Source organism: Polyodon spathula, chromosome 15 (assembly GCF_017654505.1).
Source record: "Polyodon spathula isolate WHYD16114869_AA chromosome 15, ASM1765450v1, whole genome shotgun sequence".
Taxonomy (NCBI): domain Eukaryota; kingdom Metazoa; phylum Chordata; class Actinopteri; order Acipenseriformes; family Polyodontidae; genus Polyodon; species Polyodon spathula.
This window is the reverse complement of record NC_054548.1, coordinates 38,158,045-38,173,101: the sequence shown is the minus strand read 5'-3', so window position 1 is coordinate 38,173,101 and position 15,057 is coordinate 38,158,045.

The following is a 15,057-nucleotide window of genomic DNA, read 5'->3' as shown; positions in this document are numbered from 1 at the left end:
CAAGGGCAAAACAAAGATCTTTAGACACAAATAAAGCAAAAACAAAGCTTACAAAAAAAAAGGTTTCCAGGCTGGGCAATGCCTTCACTGGATTCAAAACTTTCAAACTTTCAAACTTTCAAACTAACAAACCCAAACCCAAACCCAAACCCAAACCCAAACCCAAACCTGCTTCCTCAACTCCCTCCCCTCAAATGAGAAGCAGAGACCTCCTTTTATGTCAGGTGGCTGGGCGCTGATTGATCATTAATTAAACTAATCATCTAATCAACCCCAGCCACATGAACACAATGAACCCAGGCAGGTAAGGGAATTTAACCCCATCCCTGCCAATTTCTAAAGGGCAAAGCTGTGCTCTGCCACAGTAGATTTCTCAACTCATCCCCGTGTAATTTATTATAGGCCGTGCTGAGCAACTTAATGAGACATTGGTACTGGTAACCAGTGGTGGTGGCTGACAACACTTCATATCTTCTTAACGTTTTACCCCAATTTAGCTGTTAAACAAATTTCTTCGACTAGCCAGGAGAGAAAACAAAATAGTAGCCCATTATAGTTTATTCTAATAAATGTAACTGTTACACACTGCCAGTATATGTTTAAAAATGCACTGCATACAACTATATAGCATTTAGATTTTAAGACAGTTGTTGCAGGAGAAAGGCAGACAAAAATCAAGCACATCCTAACATCCGTTCTGTACATATGAAACAAGTCTATTTAATAAAAAGGAAGCAATTCAGCGAAACTTTAATTCTGGAACCAGGTATATTACAATTTGAAGAAACAGAAACAGTACTCTTAAAAAAATGCATGCAAATATAAATGAATCAATCTATAGGCTGCTATGACCTTCTAAACCACACTTCTTTCCTTTCACTCTCACCAGTATTAGCATCCAACGTCACCAATGTGGGAGGGCCCATTCAGGGCTTGGAGCTGGTACAGTAGGGCTTGGAGCAGTTTGGTATTTTGAAACAGGAGACTAAGAAGAAAACCTTGAACATACCGGTACATCTTTTAATCACTCAGCAACTGTTTTAACAGTCTTTCAATAATTTAGTGCAATACATTCTTTAGTTTCTCTTTTTTTATGTCTTGCAAGCTCAAATGCAAGCTCAAATTTGAAAATGAATCAGGCTTTATGTAACCCCAGGCATTTTATCATCACTGACAGCCCGGAGCTGCTTTGAAATCCCCAAAGGTCCTTTAATTAGCATCACCTGTGTTATCTTTCATAGATCCTGCATCAGCAGAGTGCACCTGGCCTGCTGCTCAGAGAGCAAATCTTCATGTCAAAGACACAAGGGGCACCATGTGTATTAGCCTGTGCTGCAGATTTTTTTTTTCCAAATCCTATTATATAACATTTTATATACAAAAAATACTGCAATGTATTCCACATCCCTTGATAATATATGCAAAAATATGTAAGTATGTGTGATAATAACTGACCTGATTACAAAACTGTTTATTTAAAATAAACTGAACTGAACTAAACTAGTATTCCAATGATATCCTGTCTCAAACAAGAACAGAAAAACACTACAATGATTAAGATGGGAAAATGTGAATTAGCCACATCGATAAACATGAGCATTCTTTATAATAACTTCCAAAGTGAAACCTTCATAAAAAAAAAGAACTGTTTATGTGTAAGATTATGTGAGAACCTGTTAACCGTATCAGTTGATTCATTGTTATATTTATAAACTAATGCTACCCACATTAGTTGTATTTAAAAGTACCCATGGAGGGGCCTATCGGCAGCTCTGACATAAAATGTTCAGTAAATACCTACCTATTGCAGGCATATCTCAAAAGTATTGGCTGGTGGTCATCTTCAAATTGACAGGAAACAACATCTACTGATGCCAGAGTAGGGCTCATTTAACATAAGGCCAACGATTTTTTGTAAAGTTTAAAATATACTCCATCAAGTCGAGGCCACTCAATGCTCATCTATTTTGCACTCTTTGTGGGAGCTGAACGTCAGCAACTATTGCTTCATACAGAGGTTCTCTGGCTTTCAAGAGGAAAAGTACTCGGAGACTGCTGGAACTACGCACAGAAATTCATGTGTTTCTTGTTGATCATTCATCCACTCTTTTAGCCAGCTGAATGATCTGAATTTTTCTATGCAAGGTGCTGAAACTAACATTCTGAATATGTATGACAAATTGATGCTTTTTTAAAAAAAAATTAAAAAAATTGTGGACTTTACTTGTTTTCCACTGCTTCACAAGTTTATCCAGGGAAACTTAGCAAGATAAAATTAAAAACAGTAATGGAAGAGCCATCTTTAAAATATTACATTGCATACATGTTACCCCTTTTCATTAAAAAGTAAGCAAAATAAAATAATCTATCTGAAAATCTTGGTTCAACGTACCTCTGGCTAATTCTTCATCATGGGGAGTGGGTGAAAGCTGGGCCTGGACAGGGCAATAAAACTATAACACTAAAACTAAAACAATGTAAAAGTCTTGAAAACTATACCACACAGTTACAACTGTTCCCCTACTTTTCGTTTCTCCAGTTATAAAATGGCTACTCACCACTGTACTTTTTCTTTCTCTTCAGAAGCTGATGGTGATTTTATTTTTCCTCTCTCATTCAACTAAAAAAACCTTTGATTCTCCTCCATCTGACAACACGGCTGGCCCTCTCCTCTTGCCTCCACTAAATCGGCCACCTCAGCCCCATGCTAGTTCACGCCATCCTGATCTCCCAATTACGCTGCCCCTCCCTCTCCTCAAACATCTCATGTTCTGCTGTCTGTATAGAACTCTTTCCCAGGAATAATTATGTTTAAACCAGGCTAGATTACCCTGGATTACTAAACTCATGGCTGTTGCTGTCTCTCCACCTACACCAGGGCTGGGCAATTCCGGTCCTGGAGGGCCTATGTCCCACCTGGCTTTTGTTCCAGCTGCGCTCTATATGACTTAGTTAGACCAATAATTGGTAGTAATTGGTCCAATTAGTAATTTAGGGCAAAGGTGAAACAAAAGCCAGGGGGACACAAGCTCTCCAGGACCGGAATTGTCCACTCCTGATCTGCACGCTGTTACTCCCGCCTTTTGCCCTGGCCGCCCTGCTGCGGAGCTGGCAATGTTTCACGCTCACCGCATCTTCTCGTTCAGGCTTACAATGCTTTCCTATGGATTTTTTTTTATATATATATATATATATATATATATATATATATATATATATATATATATATATATATATATATACAGACGAGGAAGTCCTTGCAACTTTGTATTCCTGATAAGTAAACAAGACAGCGGTTGGAACAGGCATCTTCATTCAGCAAAATTCTCTCTCTCCTTCAGCTGCAGCAGCAAGCTTCCAACTGTAACTGTAAAGCAAGCTATGCGCTCACTATCGCCAAGCAATTTGTTGCTAGTTTCATCTCTGTGAACTATCTGCTTTCTTTCCATGCCAGTCTCCCTCTCTGGAGACACCTGCATGTTTATTTCCCTCTTTCAGCGTTCCTGTCTCCCCCGTGTGGCTTCGCCTCGGAAGTCCGGCCGGGCTGACCTCTGTAAGCATAGGCGATCCTTGTAAGCCGCGATGACTTCTAGTCCTCTTTGATCTATCCATTATCCTCTTAATTTCCCCTGGGGGAAGTAACACTTGCTTTCCAGTCTTGGAGGTGTATTGGTTTGGTCTCACTGCAAGGGAAGCTCTCCGTGAGCCAAGGGTTAATCCTGTCCTCTTTCTAAAGTCACAAACACATAATTTTTATTTCAATACCCAGTTGTTACTCCATCCTGGTTGTTAGTCCACACACCCCTTGCTCCTATTCTGTGAATTTGCAGTTAAGCACACAATGTGTATTTTTTAAATATGAGGCCCAGTGTATCTGAATGAATATGTGTTAAATATTTTAATCTATTTATTCTTTTACACAACATTCACAGTGGAAATATCTGGAAACTGAAATATGTCATTTCTAAATGGTACAAAACATAGGCTGTACTGAAAATTTGTAAACCACATGCTTGTGTGTTATATTACAAATAGCATTTTGATATTACAGTTTAGCGTTATATTATTATTATTTTACACAAACACTTTACACTATTCATCTGTTTAATAAAGAAGGTTTTCATCATGCTGTGGAGAAATAAATACATTTGTTAGAATTAATTGTATTAACTTAAGTAACTTTTTTCATTTTCTTCTTTACGGTTGTATCCCTCACAAGTTGCTATTTTAATTGTATTCAGTAGCTAGTCTATGATAGTGTTTACTTTTTTATAGCAACTCAGGCAAAAATGTCACTACAGAAGTACTGAAGTAACTACAGTTTGAATGCAGTTAATTATAGTCACCAACTGTTGTTTTGTAGTGATTGTGATAGTAATGTAGTTCATGTAACTGTGGTTACTATAGTAACTGTGACCAGCAATTGCTAACTACAGTTAAACTACAGTTATTTGTAGTTATCGAAAGTTGGCTGTAGTTGGTATAAGTATAGTTACTGTAGTAACTACCAACTGTGGCTAACTGCAATTTACTAGTTAGTTGTAGTTACCAGTATCATATTATTTGATGGTTGGGTTTTGTATTTGTAGAAAATGTGTTAATTAAAAGTCGGGTGAAAATGTGTTAATTAAAACTTGGGCCAGTGTTCTCAGGAAATGAAAATAGAATTATTTTGGATTTCCAAAACATCAAATTTCAGGAATTTCAGAAAATGTTATATTAGTACAGATAACATGTTTGAACATGAACAACAGCACTGTAGCAAGTCCATGCAAAATAATTTAAAAGCAGTTATTAATTATTTTACATGCAGGCATGTCACTTATTAAGTGTTGTCTGTATGTACTACTGTATGACATTAAATAATAGTATACCAGATTTCAAATAAAATAACAAGGAAAATTTAAAAAAAAGAAAAACACCTCCTTGAAAATGGTTATATTCTTCTAGCTTCATCTAAAGCAAGGAATGGGAGACTTTTTTCAACTAAGAAATATATCTTTTTGACTTTCATAAGACAGCAGCTGAATTTGAACTGCACTCACAATCACACAGGACACATGGGACAGAAAAGCCTAGATAATACATAGTGGTTTCTGGATCTTGTTTGGTTTATTTGTTTTTTATTACATTTTTTTTTAAAGTATAATACTTAATTTCAAAACCGTACAAAGATAAGTGATTTCGGAAATGTCAAGTCGTTTGTGAATTTATTTATATCTTTATTTTCATTTTATATGAATCATGTTTTTTGTGAACTCGACACATGTGAATAAATGCCAGAGTCTAAACAAGTTAACACTTGTTTAGCAGAGTCTGCAATTAAGCTTTCACTTCAGCCTTCCCTTTGTTGAACATCTGTGATATTATAACCTCTGAATTGTTTCCTGCTGGGTACTTCATATCGTGGGTCCAGGATGTTCACCAAGCCTCTGATCCAGGACATTCAACAAGCCGTGACCATTTTAGCCCTTGCTGAATTGGCAGGTTAATTCGTACCGAGCATAGATGTGATTGTTTGCTGACCTGAAATCGATGTACTAGTCTTTACTTGTTCACTGGGACTCGAATTTCCTTCAGTAAGTAAAACCCCCGGGTGATACCGGCAAGTGTGATATGTAAGGTTGGTGGTACTGCTACCATGGCAACCCCCCCTCACCCTTATAAAAAGTATATTAACAAACTTTATTAATACGCGTTCAAATTAACAAAAAAACCTCACAAGACAAAATTAGTTTTTCAATACATTACAAATAAATGAGTTACGCATCAAATATGTAAACATACACACACACATATCAATGGTTTAATTAGGTATATTAGTAAATATAGACTGGAGAGGAGGGCTGTAGTAGAAAATTATTGACCCAAGGTAAGACTATTGGTTACCGACAGGGGACTATATGCCCAAAGCCACAATAGTGTTTCTGAGGGGAATTTAGTTTTCCACTATGGCTGAGTGCAATACATATTTAATATAGCACACATAAATAAATAGACTTATAGATTTTGTTTAAATATAGCTGATACAGTATAAGTAAATAAATAAATAACAGAAAATGTTTTTGAAGTTCATACCTTATAGTTAGCAAAGTTTTTCTCTGTCTCTATCTGGTTTACCAGCTGCTGCATAATCCAGTTTATATCCTGCCGTCATATTTGTTCATCAAGTTGAATTTGTTTGAATTTCAGAAAGTCACAAAAGAGTGACAGTGACGTTTTTAATCACCATTTTTCTTTTGTAGTATGTTTTGTAATTCATTTTCTGTTAACTCAAAGAATTGGTGTTCAGCCATTTGAAAAGTTTAGAGGAGAAAGGCATTCCTTTGAAAGGGGGCAGGACTGATAGTGAAAATGTCAAAGTGTCATCATACCAATCTGAATTGGAAGAATGAATAATTACTCTTTTGTGACTACTCTGAAAACAATTTCAAAATTTGTTGAAAGTAATAGAGCTTGTAAGAAATGAAAGATAGTAATGCATCCTGGAACCTTACATACCAGCAATAATTGACTTGCAAAATTAATACAAATAATGAAACATTTATTTTTTGTATAAGAGTAAAAAATGTATATTTCAGGAAAGGAGAATGGGCCGAAGTTTGGACCAAAAAAATCCTTCTCCCCCATTCTATTCACCACCAAATCATATTTCAAGCTTCTTTTTCTTTATTTGGGGGATCTGCAAATGAATAATGTATGTTTGAGTACATGTTTGTTCCAAAGTCAAACCCAAGTTGTTCCCAGGTTGCTTTTGGTTAAAAGTAAAACACATTTGATACATTGGACAAAATGGAGCAAAATGACAGAAAACATAAAAAACAAAACTACACAGGAAGCAAAAAAGGGAATAATAATGTAAGGTTCCCAAGCACATCATTTGTATTTGGAAACACCAGTCAACCCTTCATTTCCATAGCCTTGTGCAGCCGAGTTAAAGGCTTTTTCACAACTTCGTATGAGGTGATGCTGGACAGGCTACACAACCAGAGGAGACACAGGTCAACATATGATTGACTTCCAATCTTCTGCTCTAGGAATTGTTTCCCTTCAATACCTCGCCCACTTAGTTTTAATTAAGGCAGTCAGAAACAAAGAACAAATTGAAAGGTATTGGATTAGGTAACAAAATCTATGCATCCTGCTGCTAAATTAACTTTGAATGAAGACCCCAAATTGTCTTGAAACAAATATGTTAGTCTAAAAGTGATTTATTAAAGTATGCTGGGCAGCCTTCAAAATTAAAAAGACTGAAGATATAATATTTAATTATATGATAAATAGCTTGTGAGGCGTGTGAGTAAAAATGGATTTTCCAGACAGTGATTTACGTGTAAAAATTAAAATTTTATTTAATATTACACAGAAAAAAAAAAGAAAAATAATAAAGAAGGATGTGAGGGAGGGAGTGTTGGAGTAATCAAAAATAAAGGAACGGAAGCCTCTTAGTCCTCTTCGTGCTCTGCTTACATCCAAAAATAAAACAAAAAGGAATAAAAACAGAAAAGAGCCAAGTTAGTAAGGCCTCCATTCGTGACACAGTCCAAACTCCCACGTACTTCCCTCCAGCCTTTTTTCCCCCGCCTCTATTCCTTAGGACCAACCCCGAACACAGTAGCACGTTCCCTTTAGTATGCAAACCCCGCCCCGGTAGTCAGTGGATCACCAATCCCAAACTGACAGGTATCCTTAATTTCACTTGACTCCAGTGGCTGGAATTTACATACTCGTACTTCCGCCCCTCACCAAGGTGCCGCCCCTTAAAAAGATGACTTTTGTCATGGTCACAAGACCTTGGTAAGGGAAGTCCCGAGTTGGTTTGATGCCTTCTACTGTTGGGAGGCTGAATTGCAGACCGAAACCCCTTTGACTCATCACATAGCTATTAAGGAAATGTTATACCTATCAATTGGTGTAAAAAAAAAGTGGCTGCCTCAAGTGAAGTAGTGGCTGGATCATGTGCAGTGCTGATGCACCTGCTGATGCAGGTTAATTCCAGACCCTCACGATTCTCTGTGTAAAAAAAGTGCCTCCTATTTTCTGTTCTGAATACCCCTTTGTCTAATCTCCATTTGTGACCCCTGGTCCTTGTTTCTTTTTTCAGGTCGAAAAAATCCCTTGGGTCAACATTGTCAATACCTTTTAGAATTTTGAATGCTTGAATTAGGTCGCCACGTAGTCTTCTTTGTTCAAGACTGAACAGATTCAATTCTTTTAGCCTGTCTGCATATGACATGCCTTTTAAACCCAGAATAATTCTGGTCGCTCTTCTTTGCACTCTTTCTAGAGCAGCAATATCTTTTTTATAGCGAGGTGACCAGAACTGAACACAGTATTCAAGATGAGGTCTTACTAATGCATTGTATAGTTTTAACATGCAGGGCTGATGCAGGGGAAGTGGCTGGATCACGTGCAGGGCTGATGCAGGGGAAGTGGCTGGATCACGTGCAGGGCTGATGCAGGGGAAGTGGCTGGATCACGTGCAGGGCTGATGCAGGGGAAGTGGCTGGATCACGTGCTGGGCTGATGCAGGGGAAGTGGCTGGATCACGTGCTGGGCTGATGCAGGGGAAGTGGCTGGATCACGTGCAGGGCTGATGCAGGGGAAGTGGCTGGATCACGTGCAGGGCTGATGCAGGGGAAGTGGCTGGATCACGTGCAGGGCTGATGCAGGTGAAGTAGTGGCTGGATCACATGCAGGGCTGATGCAGGGGAAGTGGCTCTGCTGGATCAGAATCGTTGTTTAATAAATTCCCAACACTGCTTTGCTGTCCTGCATCTTTAGCAATCAATTTTCAATGTGTATTGGTTGTATATTGAGGTAACAATGAATTTCTTAGAAAAACAAGTGACTTATAGTAACCAGAGTGCAGACAGACAGCCCGGCACAGTGAGCTGTCAAGGCTGATTGATGGGCTATCAGGAGGCTCATTGAAACAATGGAAATGTCAGACTGCTCACTTGAGGAATGCAGACTTATATAATCAAACTTCAATACACGGTGGCGTCCTGACTGATAAATACAAATAATACCGTAACATTTAATTTTTATAATATGTTTTATGTGTATCGGTCAATTTGACCACTCCTGGTCGGAATAGGTATGACAGTATTTTATCAAGGTAATAAGTAATGGATCTGTAGCAGATACAGTGCCGAGAAAGTTTGTGAACCCCCATGATAATTATGGAAATTCCATAGTTTTAGCCTTCCTGAATCAAATCTTTTCTTAAATATCCAATATGGTTTATATTAACCAATTCCATGTCTTTTGAAACAAAATGATGTATGAATTAGACAAACAATGAGTAATTAAGATTCAGGGTATGTGAAAAAGAAGAAGTAAGTGAACCCCTGGTTTTATCGGCTCAATTAAGGGGATAATTAGAATCAGGTGTTTAAATAATTAAGTAGATCTTCAGGGGTGAGTTTGGGAGGCTCCACTCTATATAAAGATCAGAAACTGTGAGTTTGGTCTTCACCATACAGGTGTGTGGAAAAACATCAAAAGAAATCTCTGAGGACCTCAGAAAAACAGTTATTGATGCTCATCAGACTATAAAGGGTTACAAAACCATTTCTAAGGATTTGGGGCTCCACCAATCCACTGTCAGACAGATGGGGAAAGTTCAAGACCACAGACACTCTACCCAGGAGCGGTTGTCCTGCCAAAATCACTCCAAGAAAAAAATGGAAAATCAAGGGAAGTCACAAAGAACCCCAGAGTAACTTCCACAAGACTTCTGGAACAATGTTCTCCGGACAGACGAGTCAAAGGTAGAACTTTTTGGCCTCAATGAGAAATGTTATGTTTTGCGAAAACCAAACACTGCATTCAAACATAAGAACCTCATCCCAACCGTCAAGCATGGTGGTGGGAATGTGATGGTTTGGGGCTGCTTTGCTGCCTCTGGACCTAGACAGCTTGCCATCATTGACACAACCATGAATTCTGCATTCTATCAGAAGATTCTAGAGGAGAATATCAAGCCATCCGTCCATGAGCTGAAGCTGAACCGAAAGTGGGTCATGCAGCAAGACAATGATCCTAAACATACAAGCAGATCTACAAAAGAATGACTGCAGAAAAAAAAATTCCACGTTTTAGAATGGCCTAGTTAAAGTCCAGACTTAAACACCATCGAAATGTTGTGGCAGGACCTGAAGCGAGCTGTTCATGCAAGGAAGCTCTCAAATGTCTCTGAGTTGAAGCAGTTCTGCAAGGAGGAATGGGCCAAAATTCCTCCAAACCGATGTGAGAGACTGACCAACAGTTACAGGAAATGCTTAGTTGAAGTCATTGCTGCTCAACAGGGTGCCACCAGTTACTGAATCTAAAGGTTCATATACTTTTTTCACACATGGACATGTTGAATCATTTGTGGATAAATGTATGTTGAAAAAGTATCATGTTTTTGTGTCGTTTGTTTAATCAGGTTATCTTTATCTATTATTAGTTCTTAGATTAAGATCTAATAACATTTTAGGTTTGAAATATGTGAAATATATGAAAATCCTAAGGGGTTCACAAACTTTTTCTCAGCACTGTAGATTTTAGGGCTATTGATCTTTTAACTGGAAAAATAAGCAAAAAAAGAAATCAAACCACTGCTATGTATTAGGGAGGGAATTAGATATATCCACAAGATATAACAATACGTCATCCACATACAGGGATATATGGTGTTTAGTGCCCTTGATGTCAATAGGTGTAATCACCGTGCTCTGCACAGTTTCTAGCAAAATGGCAAAGAGGAGAGGATTTACGAGCAGTCTGTAGAAGTTGTTGTCAGTCAGTATAACGAAGGCATTGAAATATTACAGGGTCTATTGAAATCTCAAGGGCCACCTGCGAATATGCAATGCACTGTATTTAACTCCAGAAAAGGGCGGTCATCAGAGGATTTCAGGGTCAGATACCAATACAGATTTTTCTGCTGAAGAAAGTGTATGGGGTCATTGCCTTCAGCCCCTTCAGGAAGCCCCACCAGTCTGATGTTACAGCGACGATTTCTGTCCTCAAGGTCAAGGTCAGCCATCTTATCATGTATAGCATCAATATGAGGGTTGGATTGATTCATTTCTTCTTTCTGCTGGTAAAGATCAGCTCTAGTGATACCCTGCCTGGCAGTTAGCTGCTTCATAAAGGAAGCAATATTAGCAACCTCCTGTTTAAGAGCACTGAGGACAGTAGCAGTTTCGGTTATGTTCTGAATCACAGGCGGCAAAGCCGCGTCAATTGCTTCTTGAACTGATCCACGAAAAGTATGGGCCACCTCTGCCAAGCGAGAATCACAATCATCGAGGTCCAGTGACTTCTTCATATACTTTCCCCCTGGTGTGGATTGAGGGGAAGCAACGGACCACTTGCGTGAAGTAGCCATATAAGTATAGTAAGCAGAGAATTATTATATAAAGTATAAAAAAAAAAATAATAATAATAATAATATGAGGAGCAGGAGCTCTAACAGCAAGCAGCCCTCTCAGTGATAGGGTCACGTAATCTCCTCTGGGAAGGAAATGGAAGCATTCCCCTGCTGCACATTTTTAACCTTAGTGTCAGATGTTGGAAGATAATTGCAGTTGGTGTCATCCAAGTTTCATGCCGCCAACGCATCCCTTCCCACTGCCTAAGTGTCCTGGTGTTTGGTTGTAAGGAGGAGCAGCAGGCTGTCAGATCCTTTTTTGTTCATTTGTGAGCTTTTGTACCTTGTTTCACATTCTCTCTCTCTCTCAATACATGTATTCCATTTCTTAACCACTGCTGGCAAGACTTCAAAACATTCTTACGTGGAGCTTTTAAACTTTATTAGGTGACATAATTATTTGCAGGACTGCTATCCAAGTGATTTAATACAAACTAACGTCATGTTTCCATCTGACCCATGAAATCAGTCTGCAAAACTGTTGTTATATCAAATTCAAGTGTTAAAAGATCGGATGTTATGAATAATTCCCCCTTTTTTTATATAAAATTCATACTGCCCAATTATTATCCCCCCTTTTTTTCTGCCCAAGTTAGAATGTCTAATTTCTCCCTCACCACAGCAATTCCACACGTCATACTGAAGGCTATTGGACGTTCTCCAGTCTCACAACCAAGCCAATTGTCTCTTTACACCAAGGAGCTTGAGTGGATGACATCTTTCTTTACCTTGAACAAAATGTTCCTAATAGTAAGGAGGCTGCAAGCTCTCTTGGTTGCAGACTGTAAGAGACAAAGACAGGTGGCAACACAACACATTTTACTATTTACAGTAACCATCTTAAACAAACAATTGAACCAAGCATAAAAAATCCAACATTCATGAGCCGCAGAACATGCAAATGTTCTAGGATGTATTCACTTTTTAGATTTTGTTTCAAAGGAGAAATGTGTGAATATGGGCAAGCAGTTTGCCTTGCTCAATGTCATTTGGTTATTTAAAAAATGGGTCTAGGTGATAAAGGTGAAGAAAAATTTCTGAAGTTGAATGCAAGTATAAACTATGATGAGCAGAAAACTAGTGTGTTTTCAATACATCTACACAAAAGTCTACACTACATTACTATTATTATTAGTCGTCCCCCCAGCACTACAGATAAGGTTTGGGGTCTAGAAGTAACTTACCCTCCAATTTTAACACTGAGAGAGTTAATTATGTTATTTTAACATTATATTATATTATATTTTAACATTAAATTCTTATACTCAGTGAACATGTTAAAACTTCAATATAAAGCCATACAGATAAATAAAATAAAGAAATGCATTAATAAGTTATAAAACAGTTAGTTTAATATTATAGGCTCATTTATTAGTGGTTCATCCTGTGACCTCTGATCCTCTGAAGACACTGTATTCTGGGAGATGTAGTTGTTAGTGGACGGTTTAGGGGAGGCAGACAAGCTGTGTAGCAAAATTGATATGCATATTTTTACTCATTAAAGTTCAATTTAGTGCATATTTCTGTTTTTTTTATGCATAAAAACGGTAGATATGCAGCTGATCTGGACCGTTGAGTCCTCCCATATAAAGATTTCTACACAGCTAGATCCCCCAGCAAACTGAACAAATACCCTGTGGACTTTTATACAGTAAAAAGCTTTTTCCTCTGCAGGAAGGAAATCAATTTGTCGCACCCCACAGTGCACAGTTCTCCATTGAGTATAAACAGGGCAACACAGACCTTACCAATAACAACATTAGGATACATTACATTTTGTTATTCTTAATTATCACTTACATAAAGTATACATCAGAGACAGGAAATGAATATCACTATGATATTGGTACAATACTGAATGTAAAAAAACAAATATAAAATGCATCCACTCATTTCTTTCCAACAATGATTAAACAATCAAGTGCAGTAGTTTTTGGATACCAAAACTGTCCACCCCTCAAATAGACATGCACAATTAGACAGGACCCAATTGTAACAGCACATTAAATGAGAGAATGACATCCCTTTTTCAGTAAAAAAATCTCTGTGAGTAATTATACTGTTATGACGCTGTTTGTAAATCAATGTGATTAATGGCTTCTTTCTTGGATCTATACCAGGAGAACTAGCTTTATATAACTGATATATAATTGTTTTGCTATTTTTCTTTCTAAACCATAAAGCTCTCTTGTTCTGTGGAGGTGGATAATTTATTTTCTTCCTTGTCCAAGGTGTGCTTCTATTTTATTTTATTTTTTACATTACTGCTTTTATTTATGGACAATGCTGCCAACAGTAAGTGATGTTTTGTAAGAGCCCCAGAGCTCTGCTCTCCAATTGAGAACATTTGCTCAGTTTTGCTACTGATTGATTTTGAATTGCCCATTGACTGGGTTAATATGCCTCAGTTGTTCTGGCTATACTGTGGTAATTATTAATACAGATAACACCTGGCCAAATATATTGAACATTATTTTAAATAGATTTCAGGTTACTCCTTGAAAGACAAGATTTCTAGAATGTCTATATGAATTCAAAATATATCATAAGATATAGATTCTTAAACTGTATTACTACAATATTGCAATAATAGGCCATCCTGTGTGGAAAATAAGTGTTAGACATAAACCATTTGTCTTATGTTATGATTTATTGTTCTTTATGGCCCAAGCTTTGAATGCATTTTTATTAGAGATACTGAGATGTAACACGCTTTTAATGTTATGGAAATTCTGGTTGCCAAGAAACAATAAAGAGGTTAGCACAGTGAACAATGTAATTTTGGTGTTTATGTTGCCACTAATAGTTTTCAATTGTTTGCCATTCATGAACCTATGTGTAGCCTGGGTGAGGTTGTCTGTCTTTGTTTTATTTTTTACTATTACCAGTCAGAAATAAATATTCCAACAACAAAGAAAATCTGTCCGTCCGAAAACCTTTCTATTCTGCTGTGGTAAGCCCCACTTCTCACTATTCTTGACTTTAGTTGGTTTCTGTTTTTATTTCTGTTTTAACTATTTTTTGCTTTCTGAACACATTGTTTGTTTTCAGAAGACGAGTGCAAGCCATTGAGGGAATCCGAGGCTACATTTACATCTCTGGATAAGCAGCTTTTTGAGTTTGAATTTATTTCAAGATATTTTAAATTGTGAGTTTTTTAACTTGGTTGTAAGGCAACTATAACATTATTAATTCTGGGTTATTCTATGTGTCTGCATTTGGAATGTACTAGATTAAATGTTTTATGTATTGTATAAGGTCTAAACAGACTAAAATAGAGAAATGTACTTTTGGTGATCCTGCACATAAAAATGGATTTACATGTAATATTTTAAAGCTCTGGTTAAAACAACATTTGTAATTATAATGTCAAACAGCACTCATGTTTTGGGTTTGCACATAAAAGTATATTAAGGTATAACGTTTTAATGCACTAAATAAATTGGCTATATAAAATAATACATTTAGGTACAATGTTTATGCACTGAGTAACCTAGTTGAATGTTGTGTATGTGAATGTATATTAAATACACAAATAAATGTTTGGGTTATTGCACATGGATATGCTCACTGTGCAGTTTAAATGCATGATTTTAAATGTGTGTCAATTGGTGTGTGTACAATGCACATGT